Source organism: Notamacropus eugenii, chromosome 3, assembly GCF_028372415.1.
Source record: "Notamacropus eugenii isolate mMacEug1 chromosome 3, mMacEug1.pri_v2, whole genome shotgun sequence".
Classification (NCBI taxonomy): Eukaryota; Metazoa; Chordata; class Mammalia; order Diprotodontia; family Macropodidae; genus Notamacropus; species Notamacropus eugenii.
In genome coordinates this window covers 378,400,792-378,419,010 of record NC_092874.1, presented here as the reverse complement: position 1 = coordinate 378,419,010, position 18,219 = coordinate 378,400,792, and positions in this window count along the sequence as shown.

Here is an 18,219-nt window from a genome sequence, read left to right as displayed (position 1 = left end):
GAATTCATCTTAATTCAGACAGGAATGAAGTGAAGTTTCTTTGTTCAATGTACAACAAGCTGACTTGTCAAATTGTAAGAACAGTATAAATATACCTGAAAGAACTGTCTTCAAGAACTTTAGAATTAGCCATTTGCATATAACTGATATACCAAATATAAAATATTCTTCTCTACTCCATTCATTTAATGCTCTATTTAAACCCTCCTACAGGGTAACACCCACACCTAGGCACTATGGGAAACACAAAGAAGACTACCAGAGAGGATTTTACAGTTGAAGTGAGATAAAACCAGGGACTCAAATTCAGTACTTTCCTGAAAAGTCCTATTTTTAGTTACTACGTATGTTAGTGAAAATAATGAAGTTACATTTCTTTTAAAATATTCTCTAGGGCACTTAGTTTTTGTAAGAAGGTTTGAGTGCCTTGGGGAAGCTGCTAAGCAGCCCTTGGCTTTGAAAACTCAGATACTGATGCTTCCCTTTCTGTATGTATGTTAGCGATCAGGCAGTTTGCAAGCACTGTCAATTTTTGATTTCTCTGAAATTTTGATTTTGATTTTCTCTGATACCTGTGCTTGATTAAAATGATTATTAATCCCTCAAAAGTTGCCTTTCCTTTTGAGTGAGATGAGGAGATTGTGAAGACTTTTCATAATAAAAATATGGGGAATATTGGATTTTCTAAACAAAATTTCTCTTCCATAAGGCCTCTCTCCCTGGATACCTGAGTTTCAGGTATCCAGGGCTTGTGGATGGTCATTTGGTTCCCCCCCTCCCCTTACCAGCTACCAGCTTTCTTTGTGAAAGTGCTGTGGGCTGTAGCCGAAACTTGGAAGTTACTCAAATCTCCCCTTTGTTTGTTGTACTGTTGCCACATCAACGCTACCAGCTCCTGCCTCTCCCCCTCCCCTCTTTTCTAAAGCCACATCAGCAGTTAAGTTAGATATTAGATGAGGTAATTGTGTTGGGATAGGTGAAGATTTCTCGGGGTTTGTCTAGTTTTTCGGGCTTAGATTGTGAGCCCGCCTCCCAGCCAATGGAGAGGTTGGATAGTGGGGAGGTGGAATTCTCTGCATTAGGGTATAAAAATTGTGCTTTAATTTCCGTAAGTGGCCTCCTTCCATCAGGTTCCCTGACCTGGTGGAAGGACATCCCTTTCTCGAGAATTGTAATAAATCTTTTTCTTTCTGTTCTTATTGAGAAGCCTCTTCATTTATTTAAGATTTTGAGTAAGGGTCTTTTTATCCCACACACTTTTATGAATGCAGATTTAAGATAGCAGGCCCCCCTGTGTATGCTGAGGTGCTCACTGATACATTATGGTGATGAGGATGGAATTTGCATAAATCAAAAGGAAAGTATGGGAACTGTTGTTTCTCAATTATGGTGGCTATGATTCTGTGGAACCCCAGGAGGTGAGGGTGGCCAGAGTCAGAGCTCGAGTGAATTAGCTCTACTCTGGACTGTGCTGGAGGGGTGAATGCCCTGAGATTGTATTGTATGCAGAGCCTTGGAACACGAGCTGAAAACTACATGCTGAACCACCCAGCAGAAGCAAAGACTGGCCAGTGTGCTGACCTTGGAGACAGCCATGGAACAGGACTGGAAAACTGCCTTCTGAATGACCCAAACGCCCCAGACAGCCTATGTGCTGACCTTGGTGAGGTGACAGTAACAGGAGAACAGAGCTGCCAGTATGCAAACCTAGGTAGAAGCTGGGAACAGCTGGCCCCTGCTGTAGGAGAAGGAACCCAGGAGCTCAGAGTTCAGCCCTGGAGCAAGATTGGGACTGTGCAGCAAGGCACTGAGTGTGCTTCCTTGCAGCATTCTCCTGGGACAGGAGAGTGGAGTGGAGTTGCCTATGATGGATGAGGGGAAGTGCCCTATATCCCCCAAGGACTCCACCCTGATGGCTTTATTGCCCAACCACTCCTCAGGACATGGAAGGGGGAAGGGTCCCTGGAGCATTGTTAAAATGGATTTGGCTCATTACAGTCTGCACCTCAGAGTGCAGGGTGGAGAGGACACATCCCAAAGAGGACTTTGCTTTGACATTTCTGTTTGGAATTGAGGAAGTAGGATCTGGTTGCTCTCTCCTCAAAGAATGATGTTATATTATACATATACCTTTGTGTTTACTTAAAGTCATTTGGCCACCCTGGTAATAAGTTGCTATGTTATGTATTCTTCAAATGTGAATTATGTTGTATTTACTTAAGAAATGTTAATACCTATTTGTTCCAGGATCCATGACCATTTAGATTGTAAGTTCAAGGATCCTGGAAGGATGGAATGTGACGGCAATCATATGAGGATCTTTTTGCTGTTTTTGTTTATACCAAGATGAATAATGTCTCTGAATAATGTAATTAAAAAGGATCTTTCCCACTCATTTATGGACCTGCCCATTGTGGGAAGCTTGATTAGGGGAATTGTTTTGTAGGAGGGTCCCAAGTATCTTTTGTTTTTTCTATGGAGGCACTGGATCAGAACCTTCTGACTCTAAAAAAAATGTGTAAATACTTTGAAAGTGAGCTTTTACTTTGGGACTTAGTTTTTGTAAGAAGATTTGAGTGCCAGATGAGAGTCTGGGAAGCCACTAAGCAGCACCCCCACTTTGAAAACCCAGATATTGATGCTTCCCTCTCTGGTAAAGACATATGTATGTTAATGGTCAGACAGTTTGGAAGCACTGTCTGTTTATTTTTGATTTCTCTGAAATTTTGATTATGATTTTTTCTGATACCTGTGCTTGATTAAAGTGATTGCTAACCCCTCAAAAAAAATATTCTCTAGTTCAGACTTTTCACTATTTCTTATTGAACTGTCTCCAATTAGTCCATACTAGCATTAGTTTGATTGGCTCTCATTACTAGTAGTTCACAATGTTATGGCTTTTTCAGCATCCTTGCCTCTTGGTAGGTCAACCTGACCTTGTTCATCAAAAAACATATTACCCAATATCTCCAGTTTTTTTCATGCATCACCCTAAACTTATGACCTTTTCCCACTCATTCATCTCCTCACCATGGCTTCCTAATTTAAAGCTTTTGCTTAAGTAAAAAAGTTGCTATGCACTAAACTTCAAACAAGACCAATAAGATATACATTTACAGCTATTCACACTTGAAAATCTACATGTAATATCTCTATAAAAGCTTATTAGCTCCCCCTCCCATTCTTTGCTCAATCACCTAACATTTGTGAATACATTTTAATGTAGTCATACATGTGTTCTTTTAGTTCTGTTTTCTTTGATTCTTATTACTTCCTATAAATCTTTCCTCATGGTTATCATTTTTAATGTCATTGTAATGGTTGTGATGGGAAAGCTTTCATCTTCTATTGCCCAGAAGGACCACTTTATGACCATCTCCAAACCATGGTGTCCAGCCTCAGGCTCTCCTCTTCCTCCTATTGGACTTACCCCAAATTAGACTACCATTCCCAGACATCTTCAAACCATGCTACTCTAGGCAGAAGGCTCCCTTTCAACTCTAGCTCCCCTCTGTGTACCTGTCTTCTCTTATTAGAATGTCAGATCCTTGACAACAAGAGTGTCTCTCTTGGTTAGATTTGTATACTCAGTGCTTACCACAGTGACTGACACAGTAAATACTTAATAAATACTTTTTCATTCATTTATTCCATTAAATGGACATATGGTACCAGAGTTCATTTCAACCATATTGGGCATGCTTCCAGTTCTAGCAAATAACACCAGTACATAGATTTTGAATGAAAGCTCATCTAAAAAGAAACATTTTGATAAGTGTTTCTAGAGCGTTCCTTTGGGAAGGGTCCTTCATCACATGAAAACTCTCAAATTATGCAAAGATTGGTCTAAGACATATATAAATCTCAATGAATTCCAAATTTGATCTGAAGAAGGGACTTTCAGTTACTGCAATTCTTCTCTGCCTATATTGTCTGTGTGTTTTGCATGCATCAGAAATGCTCGGGAAGAAGATAGTGTCTCTGTCAGCATCTCTAACTCTAGCCAAGTTAGGGAGGCAGACAAAAGGCACAGGAGAGAAACAAGAAAATCTTTGCCCCAGTCTGAAGAAATTCTAAGTGTGCAGCTGAAATGTCTGTTCTCTTACTGCAAATTTCCAAGTTGTGGTTTGAATGTTGTTTGATGTTTTTTTGCTGAAATAGCTTTGTGAGTTTTGGGGCACCACTCTATAGTTTTAAGGAAAAATAAGAACAAAAACTCTGTGAAAGTTTCATGAAAACAGTGCTTAAACTTTTTATCACTCTTTCCCAGGAGAATAACTGATTTATTGTTTTAATGCAAGGGAAAAAGGTGGTTTCACTGATTAGAGAAGGGAACTGAAGCTAATTTTGAAGGTTGTATTGTTGAAGTTTCAAAGTGAAGGAGAGAAAATGAGCTTTTAGTATGCAGTTTAAATTTTAAGAAATACCTATTGTTAACTCTTTCTTGACCACCAAAAAAGAAAAACTTCTTTAAACCAGGGAGCAACTTAAAAGTAAGTAAAATTTAATTTGGAAGAATGTTTTGTACCTTAGTTGTTTAGGTGAACTAGTGGCAAAGTCACCAAAAGGTATTTGGATAGACCATGAGTTTTTAAGCTTTTAAGAACTCCAAAGTCAACAATATTGCAGTTAATTGGTTTTGGGTGATAAAAACTTGTACTAAATTGTAAAGGAAAATTCAGTGGAGTGAAGATTAGTTCTATAGATAGTCTGGGATACGATTGGGAAATAAAGACTAGAGGAATCAAGCAAGCAGAAAAAAGTAAAAGAAGAGTTGGATCTAAATATGAAGAGAAAAAAAGAAAGGTCCAGTTTTGAAGGACTTTAATCAAAGTCCACTAGAGGAATATACAAAGAAAAAGAGAAAGTTTAAGCAAATAGAGATGAGAGAAGAATAGGTGGAAAGTTAAAGGAAGTTGTAGTCTGTCTACACTGACACTATGAATTGAAAAGTAAAAGATTTTGGAATTTTGGAAAGAGATGTTTAAAGGAGGTTTTGACCTCACTGAGATATGAAGAATGTGAGAAACTGCATTTGGTTATTCTTTATGATATGGAAACTATAATATAAATTTAGGGGATGAAATTATTTGAGTGAGCATGCTAACGTTCAGCCTTTGGAGGACCATTCAAAAGGCTTTTCTCAACCCTCAGAGCCTCTCAAGCAACGGAATAGTAATGTGAAAGTGCCACATGAAGCCCCCCACAACCCTCAACCCCGAAGACTTTTGGGGGTTTAAAATTACTTTGTTGTTAAGTCATATCTGACTCTTTGTGAGCCTATTTTTGATTTTCTTGGCAAGAATACTGGAGTGGTTTGCCATTTCCATCTCTTGCTCATTTTACAGATGAGGAATTAACAGGGTTAATTAACTAATCCAGGGTCACACAGTTAGTAAGTGTTTGAGGTCAGATTTGAACTCAGGAAGATAGTCTTCCCGATTTTAAGCCCAGCATTCTATTCACTGCATCACCTAGCTGCCCCATAACAAGAATCCTCCCTTTTGAGGAATGGAACCAGTCTCCCTTATGACAGATGGGAATACTCACCACTACACTAAACCTTGGAGTCCTACAGCTTCTTAAAGCATTGGATGGGGCTGTGTTAGGTTGGAAAGGCAAAAGGAATTTATTTGGCTCTTTGGGTGATTTAAAAGGAAATAAAGAAAAAGTTAGAGGAAGATGAGAGTGCGTGCCATTTTTTTTTAAACATGAGCTAACTGAAAGCAGTGAGCGCTTGGGAAAATTGAGGTTTTAAGTATTACCATTAGCAATTATAAATCTAGATTTGAGCTGGTCGAAATTTTGTTCTGAAACTAAATCAGAATGTGATCTTATTTACAATGAGATTCTCCTATTAAGATAACTGTGGTAAAACAGAATTTAATACAAATCATATTTGCTATTTTAGCATTAAAGCAATATGCTGTAAAATGCATGCATTAGGAAGATCTGAGTTAAATATAGTCTCAGAAATTTATTAGTAGAGATTTCTTCAAGTTATCCCTATCTGTGATAAAATTCTAAAGTACTAGCTCCCAACCACAGTGGAAAAATTTAAAGAAAGAGTACGTTTTATCTGATAGATTAGTTGAGTTGTCACTTATGAAAACTATGAAATTATATCTATTAATAAATAATGTATATTGAAGCCACATCATTGAGACAACTTACTAACAATGGACCTCAGATTAAAAGATTTCAATCTTGCCTTCAGAGCAAAAGGCAATACAAAATGGAGGCTTACCGTAGACACCTTTTTTCTGGAGGTTTCGAGTCAATTATCGTTGCTTTACTATATGTGTAAAACTCTAGAATGTAATTATTCTTCTTTTATAAATGAAGGATCAATGAGATGCCCTTATATTTGTTAACTATTATTAAAACATGAGAATAATAATAACTTAGCCCTAAGCTGTGATTCTCATGAGACTGTAATTGAAATTATATGTTTTGATTTCGTGCAAGATTATCTAAATTGTTTAAACCAATAATTCATCATTCAAGGGAAATGCCATGTGCTGGCCAAAAGGAGTGCCTTCTGAAGATCCACTACAGGTCAATACCAATGTCTGGAAAAAGCTGAGGAGGACAACCTTGGTGTAGGCTAAGATAGCGCCTTCTTGACTCATTTTCCCATTGTGCTATTTCCTTTCCGAACAGGCAAATGTCCCACCTGGTTAGTTCTGAGCCTGGTATAATACCTTGCAAAGAACATGAAACTTTGTTACATAACTGGTTATCACATGTGATATCATACATGTAATCAAACAGCGCTAAGGGAGTTTTCTCCCTGTCATGGGTTATGTCAGGTCAGTTTGCACCCTTAAAGATACAGTCTTGACATCATCATAACTGTGTCCCTCATTTTCCTCTCATACTAAATTTCTATAAAATCTGTAAAACTGTAAAAGTTTTTGTAATACTAAATATATTAATTAATAGATTAATAATAAAACATCTGCATTACTATAACAGGATGGAAGTGTGAAAGATCTTACTATTGATAATCTGTATTTGTGATTAACTCCATATCCTATGTAATTAGGTAAAATAGTTCTTAGTTTTATCATCCCCTTGCTAATAGTTATATTCAAGCATAAGATTTGGTCCTTGAAATATCTCATTTTTTCAGTATGATTTGTGGATAATAGCCTTAAAAAAGGGGAATAAAACAGAGATGTTCTGTAAAAGTTTTCTAATTAACTGGAGTGGCAAATTTTGAGAAAGCAACAGGATCAAACAGTATCTAAGAACAAGGATACATAAATATGCATATATATATATATATATATATATACACACACACACATTCACATCCATCCATACATATATATCTTTTTCAAATATTTCTAAAAAGCTTTGAGTATGTTTTAGTAACAAGTACTCAAAATTGGATTAAGGATTTTACATATAAAATTGCATTGATAATTGTAAAGAAAGTGAAATTATTTTCCTATTTTGAAATATCTGTCTGATGATTTAAGACACAAAAACCCTTACTTTCTAAGTCAGGTGATGGATTCTTTTTAAGATTCTTCCTTCAGGACAAGGTCAAATGAGGGAATAGAAAAAATAAGGGGGGATAGAGTAGGATAGAGGGCAATATAGTTAGTATTACACAACATGATTATTATGGAAGTCTTTAGCAAAACAACACACATATAGCCTGTATTGAATTGCTTGCCTTCTCAGTGGAGATGGGTAGGGAAGGAAGGAGGGAAAGAAAGTGGAATTCAAAGTATTAGAAACTAATGTTGAGAATTATTATTGCATGTAACCAGGAAATAAGAAACACAGGAAATGGGGTATAGAAATTTATCTTGCCCTACAAGAAAAGAGAGAAGATGGGGATAAGGGAAGGGTGAGGTGTGATAGAAGGGAGGGCTCACTGAGGGAAGGGGTAATCAGAATGCAAGGTATTAGGGGGTGGGGAGAGAGATGGGGAGAAAAATTGGACATGTTACAAAGTGATGTAAAAGCAATTAGTATTAAAACAATTGACTGAATTAATTACTGAGAATAAATCAGAGACATCTTTAGTTTGGGGAAATGAATTTTAGTCTAAATTTACTAGAGGCAGGTAGCTTTGGGCAAAATTGACAGAAAAGTTAAGGTTTTAATGGTAAATTTGATTTTATGATTGTTATTTAAGCAGTAACTAGAACAGGTATAGAAAGGCATGTAAGCCACTTAAGACTTGCCTCAAAAGATGTTCCTTAGCCAAAGTGAAATAATAATCAAATTTGAAACCTGGTTATTGGAACTTGCCATTTTTAGTTGCTATGGGACTATTAAGTGACTGTTCTTCTGAGTCTAACTCCAGGTATGGATAGCAACAAAGGCGGTCTGAGCCTCCAATCCATGATGCCAGTAAGCCTGTGAGATGCTGGCATGAACTGCAGAAAGGTGATCTCATGGGAAGGGTGGGAGAGCAGCTGTTCCGCCTGGGCTGAGATAGAATTCTCCTGACTCAGTTTCTCCACTGATACCTGGCAGACATTATGCCTGACTGAATGCAAGTAGACAGTGTACTCCTCCCTGGAACTGACATGAAGTTGGGGAGATATTGTTTCCCTGCATTGTCCCTCCTCTTAGTGGCAATTTTCTATAGTCAAAAGGTTTGTAAGCTTAATACCAGATCTATTCAATTATAGATTGTTGGTAGGGGAACATCCGAGGTCAAGTCTAAAATTAAGCTATTTGGCCTAGGACGTTAGACCAACAACAGTAAGTTAGGGTCCTTTCATTCTTAGTAACAGTGTGGAGACAATCAGGTCAAGGGCTTATGAAGTTAGCACACATAGTTATTATTTGTGTCTCATTTGGTTAATGTTAAAAAAAAATTAGTTTGTGGTCTATATTGTAAATGCTTTAAAAGAAATATCACTTGACCAAAAGTTGGAATTGTGTTATGTGATATGAACCTGGTAAAAATGAAAAATAAAAAAAAAAAATTCTTCCTTCAGATGGCAGTGTTAAAACCAAATTTAGGAGGCTACAGTAAATTGTATTGAATCTTGTTACTGGCAGATTTTAGCAGAATTACCTAGGAATCTGCAAGTGACTTGGAACCAAAGATGCAGACTGACTAGGAGAAAACCCCTTTCTCTAGAGCTGCCCTGAGGACAAGACCTATTCCAGAATGTCAAAGGGAAGATGTTTCCAGGGATCAAGCAACTACTTAGGACATCTGGGGCTGAAAGTGAAATGTGCTGATTAAATGGACAAGGAGACGATGTTATTTAATATTGATGGTCATTACTGTATTGTTTTGGCTATATGTTTCATGTGATTTATGTTTGCTGAGTTATCTTGGGGACATGTAAATCTTCCCTCTCAAATTAGTTCATATTGAACACTCTAAGCAGCTGTAGCCTGACTTAGTTTCCCTTTAAAGTCTATTTAAGAAGATTTATCTCCTTAGGGGATATATGAGGCTATGACTCTGCTTGTACACTCTGTGTGTCTCTCCCTAGCCGTCTGATGCCTCCCTCTTAAGATCCAGAAATCCCTAATAGATAAGGCATTTAAATAAGTGATCCTGGGGGTTGAGAATCCCAGGTTCAAAGGGGTTAATTGATTACATTAAAAGTAGCTCCATTTTGCTTTTTATCCATCATTTTAGGAAGCTAAGCTTCAGCTACTTGAAAGTCACCTGATTTTGGAGAAATCACAAGATTATCCCCTCCCCCTCAACTGTCATCTGACTTAAGGGATGTCACAAAAACTAACTTTCTCCCTCTCATCGTGGTGTCTCCAGATCCTCCTCCACTACTGAGAAATCAGATATAATCCTGCTTTTACCATTTTTTTTTATTCCTTCCAAAATGTATATTAACCATAAGAAACCAAGATTCTGGGTTCTTGGTTACCAGAACATTGGTCCCAGTTTGTTTTGTGATTGAAGGCATTGCTTAATAAAATTATTGCCTGGATGTAATTACTTGATTTCTTTATTTTATTGTAACAAATAGAACACAACCTTTAACAGCTTCTACCAAGCTGGAAAGGCTTTTTAAAACAAACCTAGCAAGGAATTTCAATTGTCTCATAACCACGCTGGTACAATTCAGTTCAGTTATTGGAACGGGTTTAATAGGTGATCTTTCCATTACAATACAATACTTTGTCTGTCTGCCTCTGAATACCCTTCTGTTCTCTTCTATAAACTCTAAAAAATCATTGATACTTTTTTCTTTCTTTTCTTGTTTTTCTGGGGGCAGGGACGGATATCACTATCACTAGTTCTTCCTCCCACTTCTCTCCACACACGTACACAAAGTCCTCCTTTGTAACAAATAAATATAGTCAAACAAATAAATCCACATGCTGGACACTTCTGAAAATACATGACTCATTTTCTGTCTCTAGTCCATCATTCTCCTGTCAATAGGTAGCAAGCATGCTTTACCATTGATCTTCTGGAGTCATTGATTACTGGTCTTAAGTTTCTGAAAAGTGTTTTTCTTCATAGTGTTACACTCATTGTAAGCATTCTTCTGGTTCTGCTCACTCCACTTTGCATCAATTCATATAAGTCTTCTCAGGTTTTTCTAAATCATTTCTTTCATCATGTCTTGGAGCAAAAATAGTATTCCATTACATAAACAGACTATAATTTATTTAGCCACTCCCCAACTGAAGGGAACCCACTTGGCTTCCAGTTTACTACAGCAAAAAGTGCTACTGTAGATATTTGTATACATATAGGTTCTTTTATCTCTTTGGAGTATATGTAGGTCAAAGAGTATGACCAGTTTGGTGATTTTGGGGGTATAGTTCCAAATTGCTTTCTGGAAGAGTTATACCAATTCACAACTCCACAATACATAGTGAGAGTCTGCCCTCTCAGAGCCATTCCAACAATTATTATTTTCCTCTTTTGTCCAGTTGATATGAAGGGGAACCTAAGAGTCATTTTAATTTGCTCTTCTCTTATTATTAGTGATATGAAGCATTTTTAATGGTTTGCTAATAGCTTGGATTTCAATTCCCTTAAAAACTCCCTGTTCATATGCTGTGACCATTTATCTACTGGGAAATGGCTCTTGCTCTTATAATATTTGAATCAGCCCCCTTTATATCTTGGATAAACTGTCCCTTATCTGATGGCAGCCCAACTTTGGTGTTGGCCTAGACCCTTCTTTATCTCCTTCTGCTTATGCGATCCCCAACTAGACATTGGCTCCATCCCCTGCTGTCAGCCTGACAGTCTAATACTAAAGACCACAATGGTTTCAGATCTCCAGGCACATGCATGCCCAGTCATTGAACTGGTCCTGTCTCTTGTTATGTCTCCCAGAGTTCCAAGGATTACAAATCCTGGCCTTTAATCCCTGTACAGTAAACTGGAGGGAGAAGGGGAGGCTAGCTGTCCCCACTTGTTTTGAAAGATTAGGATTGAGATTTCTCTGGCTTCAAATCCCAGTTATTGGGGCTTACATGGCTTCTAATGTTCACTTGTAGGAAGTATGCCAGCTCAGAGCACCTAGAGGTTTCAGATCCGTTTACTAGTGTCTGGACTAGTTTTCAGGCCTCTTGACATCTGGTTCCCATTCCCAGCACCTACAGGATTCAAGATTTCCTTCTTTTGTGGTCTTAGCCTGGATAGAGAAGTGTATTGATGGTCCTCTTTAATTTTCTGGATAATTAGTATTTTCCCAAATTCTTTTTAGATTTGTGTTGGGATGGTTTATGGGAGAGTAGGTCTCCTCCACAACCTTTCACATTGATCTCTTAATGAGAAATTGAACCAATAATATCTAAAACTCAATATACCTCAAACTGAACTCATCATTCCCCACCTAAACCTGACTTTCCTTACAACTTCTCAGTTGGTGTGGACACACTATCCCTCAGTAGACTTTAAATTCCTTCAAAGGTAAAGAAGATGTCTCTTTTCATTTTTGAAGTTCAGTGCTTACTTAGCTTATGGACTTGGGATATTTGGTTTCTATTGAATTGAATGGCATTCAGGTTCATAATCTCAATGTTAACTTTAATTCTTCTTGATTCCTAATATCACCCACTCCTCAACACCCCTCATCCCCATCCAATCAGTTGCCATTCAATTAGTGACTACTAATTTTATTCTCTTTTTTTACTCAGCTAGGCTGTACAGTAGATAGAGGGACAGGCCTGGAGTCAGAAAGTCCTGCATTCAAATTCAGTCTGACACTTACTAGCTGTGTGACCTTGGGCAAGTTACTGCCTCTGTTTCCTCATCTGTAAAATGGGGATAATAATAGCACCTACTTCTCAGGGCTGTTTACAAATCAAGTAAGAGAATAATTGTAAAGTGCTTAGCACAATGCCTGGCAATAGCAAGGTCTATATTAAGACAACAATGCTAGTTCAGGCTCTCATTAATCTTTACCTACATTTCAGAGTTCCACTGTATTTGATAAAAAAAAAAAATCTGCTGCTATTCAAACAATCTTCATACATCTGCACAGATGTACGTGCTTATCATACAATGCCACATGTGTTGAGACAATTAATAAATTCATTCATTAACAAATATCTACCAACTCTCTACTATGTATGTGCCAGATGATGCACTGGGTCACGGAGAAAATGTACAAATGAATGACTTGGTCCTGGCCTTCAAGGAGTACACACTTTTGGCAGGATAGTTGGGGTAGGAGGAGATAAAATATGAATAAATATAAATAATACAATTAATAAATCATATTTACATAGGGCTCTAAAGTTTACAAAGTACTTTCCTCAATCAGCCTTATGAGGTAGGTAGTGTAGGTATTATTGTGCTCAGTTTTGCAAGAAAGCAAACTAAGGCTGACAACGGTTAAGTACCTTCTCCCACCGCTACCAGAATCTAGATTTTTCTGACCAATGTCCTTACCACAGTCCCACACCACAAAAGGCAGAAAGTGGAAAGTTCCATCTAAGTACTATTATGATATCTGAAAGAAAAACTCCCAAGTTACAGTTGCTAATTAACAATGTTTTTTACTCGCAATAAAAGGGAGACACATAGATAGAGAGATTTCAGTACAAACTCAAAATTATTTTTCTATGGAGATTCTTTATACACAAATCACCCTCAGTATAATAAAAGGAAAAGCATTCTCTATTCTGATTGGCTATACGAACAAGATTAACAGGCAAGGGAAAGGATGAAATATTTATTAATTGCTACCATTCTGTGCTAAGTGCTATTATTATCTGGGAATAAAAACATTCTCATACTTAAGAAAAGTTAGAAATACGTGAGAGTAAAAACATACTCATCATTAAGAAAGTAATGTTTTATAATTTGAAATTATGCAAATAAAGTGACGAAAATGTCCATATTCTTTGACCTAGAAATTCCATCATTGGGCTTATACCCCAAGGAAGTCATTGAGAAGTCAGCAAAATAGCAGCACTTGTGTGTGTGTGTGTGTGTGTGTGTGTGTGTGTGTGTGTGTGAGACAGCATTAGAAACAAAGTGGATAAGTACAGGCCCATAGATTGGAGAATGGCTAAACAAATTGTGGTATCTGAACGTAATGGGATAAAACTGTGCTGGAGAAAATGACAAATGTGATGAATGCAGAGAAGCATGGAAACATCGTACATTAATGATGCAAAGGAAAGTAAGCAGAGCTGAGAAAACAAGATACACAACAATCACAACACAAAGGGAAAGAACAGCAACATGCAAAAAAAAAAGACCATAAAGAATAAGGACGGTAAAGAAGAGGCATGAGAACAGACTCCCACCTCACACCTTTGCAGAGGTAGGAGGTCCCCAAAGGTTGTACGTTGCATATATTTTCAGACTTTTTCAGTGTTTGGATCAGTTATGATTTTTTTCTTTTTCTCCTTTTATATTTAAAAGTACTATTTTTTTATATGAGATGACTTCCTGGGAAGGCAAGAGGGAGGGATGCTGGGGAAACTATGGTGATTTTTTAAAAAGACATCAAAAACAACTTATTAAAAACAATAAACCTGCCTTAACCACATTGTTATATAGGATAGATCTGGTTCAGACAGTTGAAGCAGGATACAGATGGTCAACAACAGTTAAGAAACATCTGTTGGAACACAATATAGGCTATAGGGAGTTCTTCCCTATGTAAAGATTGTTATACTTTTTGCTTTTCCAGAATACTACAGCAGGTCTGTTATTGTTTAAAGCCAAGATGGAATTACTTAGGGAGAGAATTCTGGGAAGATGGCAGAGTTCAGAAAACTTTTGGCTTTCCATATTTCCTCCATACACACACAACAAAAAAAGACAAAACATCACCTCAGGGCAACAAAAATAAAGATGGGGTAAAGCGGTTGTCCTCCTAAGACAACCTAAGACCCCAGGAAAGACCTGACTTCCAGGATCAGAGGTTCTGCCTGAATGAAGTGCAAACACCTCCAGGCTGACTCTGCCTCTTCAGAATCTGCAAACAAGGCCTGGGGGCAGCTGGGTTGGAAGACAGCCTCAGCCTTAGAAACTTTCATCTTGCAGACAGTGTGGGGATCTACTGGCCACACAGGAGAAGACTGAAGGACCTTCCACTTTTGAGGAAAGCCAAGCACAGCTGTGTTGACCAGAGCCCTCCTGGGCTGCAGCTGCAGAGAGAAGATAGCACACACCTGGTGAGTACAGTAGTGAGGCATGGGGACCCTGCTGGCTGTGGGCACTTGCAGGAAGGCAGGGTCCCTTGTTGTTTGCAGCCACTGGAGGGACTGCAGGGAGCAAGATCATTTGCTGGACAGTGAGGTCTGGGGCCTTGGTCATGGCCTAGGAGTGAATGGGAGAGCCCAAGGTTGGGCCTGAGAAAGACCTCAGAAAATAACAGTAAGAAGGACTTGAGACTTGGAGCATCATTCCCCATACCTTTGGAATACAACCTGATTACACTAATAGATGCTAAAAAAAGAAAACAAACCAAAAAACTAAAACTAAATAAATAAAAATGAATAAGCAAAAGAGGAGGGACCCAACCAATGATAGTTACCATGGGACCGAGAAGATCTGGGTTCATATTCAGAGGCAGATAATGGAGCTAAAAAGAATGTGTCACAAGCCCAAAAAGAGTTCTTGGAAGAACTTAAAAAGAACTTTAAAAATCAAGTAGGAGAGATCAAGGAAAAATTTTAAAAAAAATAAGAGTAATCCAAGAAAGTCAAGAAAATTATGAAAAGTAAGTCAACCAACTTGTAATAGAGAATGAAAACCTTAAGGAAGAAAATAATTCTTTGAAAACTTGAATTGGGCAAGGAGAAACTAATGACCGTAAGACACCAAGAAATCATAAAATAAAATCAAAACAATGAAAAAATAGAAGAGAAAGTGAAACATCTTGTCAATCTGAAAGTCTGGTTAAAGAGGCAAACAGGCTAGGTGACGTGTAAATTCAAATTGTTTGTTCCCTTAAAGCTAGCAAATACTTGCTCAAGGAGCTGAAGGGGCACAGACTCGGTGAAACTGCTTGAATATTCTCACTTAATCTGGTTTTCATGCAAATAAGTAACCCATAACCTAGCTTGGCCCTCCATCGTCTGATATCTCCTGATTGCCTCCAGCAGTTTCCCACCCTTGACGAGTCACCTCAATCCTATCTGGATCCTCCTAGGACTCCTCCTCAAGACCCTTCCTAAACCCCTCCTCCCATCAACTCAGGCTACTAGACCACATCCAGATCCCTCCCATAGTCTTTCTGTATTTAAGTTCCATCTGGCCTTCATGAAGGTGCTCAGATTCAATCTAGCTCAGACTCAATCTAGTTCAGCTTATATCTGGTCCACTTGTTAATACAAGAGTCACGAATGTTTAAGCTCCTTAAGAGTCAACCCAATATGGAAAATCTTTACTAAACTTTGTTTTACTTTGGCTGAAGGAAGGCTTAAGTCGAATTGATTTGGCAGGATCCAGCGTGTGTGGGATGGCTCAGGTCCCTACATAAATCAATTACTCAGAGGCCTCTCAAAGTGATGACAGAAAAGTGATTTATTCGATTCTCATTCTCGAGAAGCGGGGCTTACCTGTAGGAGTAGGAAAGCCGAAGACAAAGAACAGGACAGTGATTTATATAGACCCTAACGCAAGTCCCTCCCCCCCCACTGACCATTATCCTCATTAGCTGAGAATATGGTCTTACATTCTAGACACGAAATCTAACCAATCCCTTTTGAAATGAAGACATTGAGGAATTATGTAAGTTTTGTCCAATCATTGAGACCCTAATACACTACACAGTTTTATATCCTTATATGGAACTATTCTATTCTAAAAATATTGTAACCTTGAGCCTTTAGGCCTTACCTCACCCCTGGGAGAAAAATTACAATCTGAGGAGTCTTCACTAAGTCTATCCCACTCAAGCGTGTCAATATTTTGGGGTCTCAAGCACCCTGAACCTCTGCAGAGCCAGAAGGAAACTTTTGATTGTCTGATACAAGAATGACCAGGCTTAAATCTGTTTTAGGACAATCCCAGGATGGTGGTGTCTCTCAGATTTATGGTCCCCATATGTCTTTACTATACCATGAGATAAGGAAAGTTGAATAATTTGTAAATACAATAAGAGAGTTGACAAAGTGTCAATGAAATTATGACTCAGGATATCAGTGTTTTCTTTACCATTAACATGCCATAACACAGTATATGTCCACAAAATATTAAGATACGGAAAAAGTCCCATTATTCAAAATAGTGTCTCCAGTTAAGGGTCACATCCTTAAACAGAGGAAAAATACCCTTAAGTCACTCCCATCTGACCTTGTTGACATAGACAGAGGTATTCTCTTAATTTACTCAGAGAACAAAGAAGCGGTTATGTACAGGCTCTTCTTCTGGTTGATTAATTCAGGCTCTGGACCTTATTAAGGTCCAAAAATGATATTAAATAATTATCAATCTCATCAGAAAAACAACTGATCTGGAGAACAAATTGAGGAAAAATAATATAAGAATATTTGGACTGCCTGAAAATTACGATAAAAGAAAAACAGAATCTTGATACAATATTCCAAGAAATTATCAAGGAAAATTGCCCTGAAGTTCTAGAACAAAAAGGCAAAGCAGAAATAGAAAAAATCCACCAATCACCACCTGAAAGAGATCCCAGAAGGAAAATTTACAGGAATATAGACAAATTTCAAACCTCTGTGGGATACAGGAAGGAGTTCTGTTTCCACAGGGTCAAAACTCTCAGCTTTGAGTGGTGTTAACTAATCAGAATTGTGACCTAGCAGTCCGGTGAGAAGGTTAGAAACTTGTTAGAGAGGGCAGGGGTTAAGTGTTCACAAAGGTCATTAGCCCATAAAGTTACCGAATAAAAACTGCAGGTAGTCCTGACCAATCAGAAAAAGGTTAGGGGCTTTCAGAAAAACCCAAGAAAAAGACAGAACTGATCCAGCTTAAACCAGCTGGGGTCACTGGCAGGGCCACCTAAAACTCCAACTGTGCTTGCTTAATGACATACAGTGGGCATGTCAAAAGACTGTGACCCGAAAGAGAAGGGACCAATGCATCCTCCACTGGGAGGATTTGTCCCACACTAACATCGTGAAAAGCTGAGTTTTGATTTAATGAGATCTCAAAGTTAAAATCTGTACTTTATGTTTAAATTAAGTAAATGTATCCGATACCAGACAATGTGTTAAAAATTGCGAATTCACTTGAGAATTTCAGTGATTTCTTTTAGAAGCATTAACTGTCCATGTGCTCAGACCACGTGGACAAGGGGAAAGTAACCTCCCCCATACGATTTAAAGACTGGGATAAGACTCAGAGAGTTGATCTGGTGGGCCTTGGAGGAGGGAGGGGAGCTGGAAGATGGTGTTTCAGCTCTTTAAGGAAGTAGAATAAAAAAAAGATTATGGGAAGTTATAAATAGTTTTCTTTTAAGTAGCAAGAATATTTGAAAAGAAAAAAGAGGGCAAAAATGTATATCATATGATTGAAGTCAAAATCTTTCCTAAAGGAATACAGAGCAGCATCTGAGAATGCTCCTCCTATCGGGATTACAAAGAAAAGATATTGTTATTCAGCATTTATGACTGTAAAGTACTTAACATAGGGATGGGTATATGTTAGATACAACATTAATCTAATGTAATTGATACACAGTTTTTAAATTTGAAGTTTGTTATATATAGATTGAGGTTTTAAAAAAGGATGTGATAGAAATTTGATAATTTGAAACTTATATTTGGTTATTATAAATAAGCAATTGAAATGCTGATGTTTGTTATATAATGGTA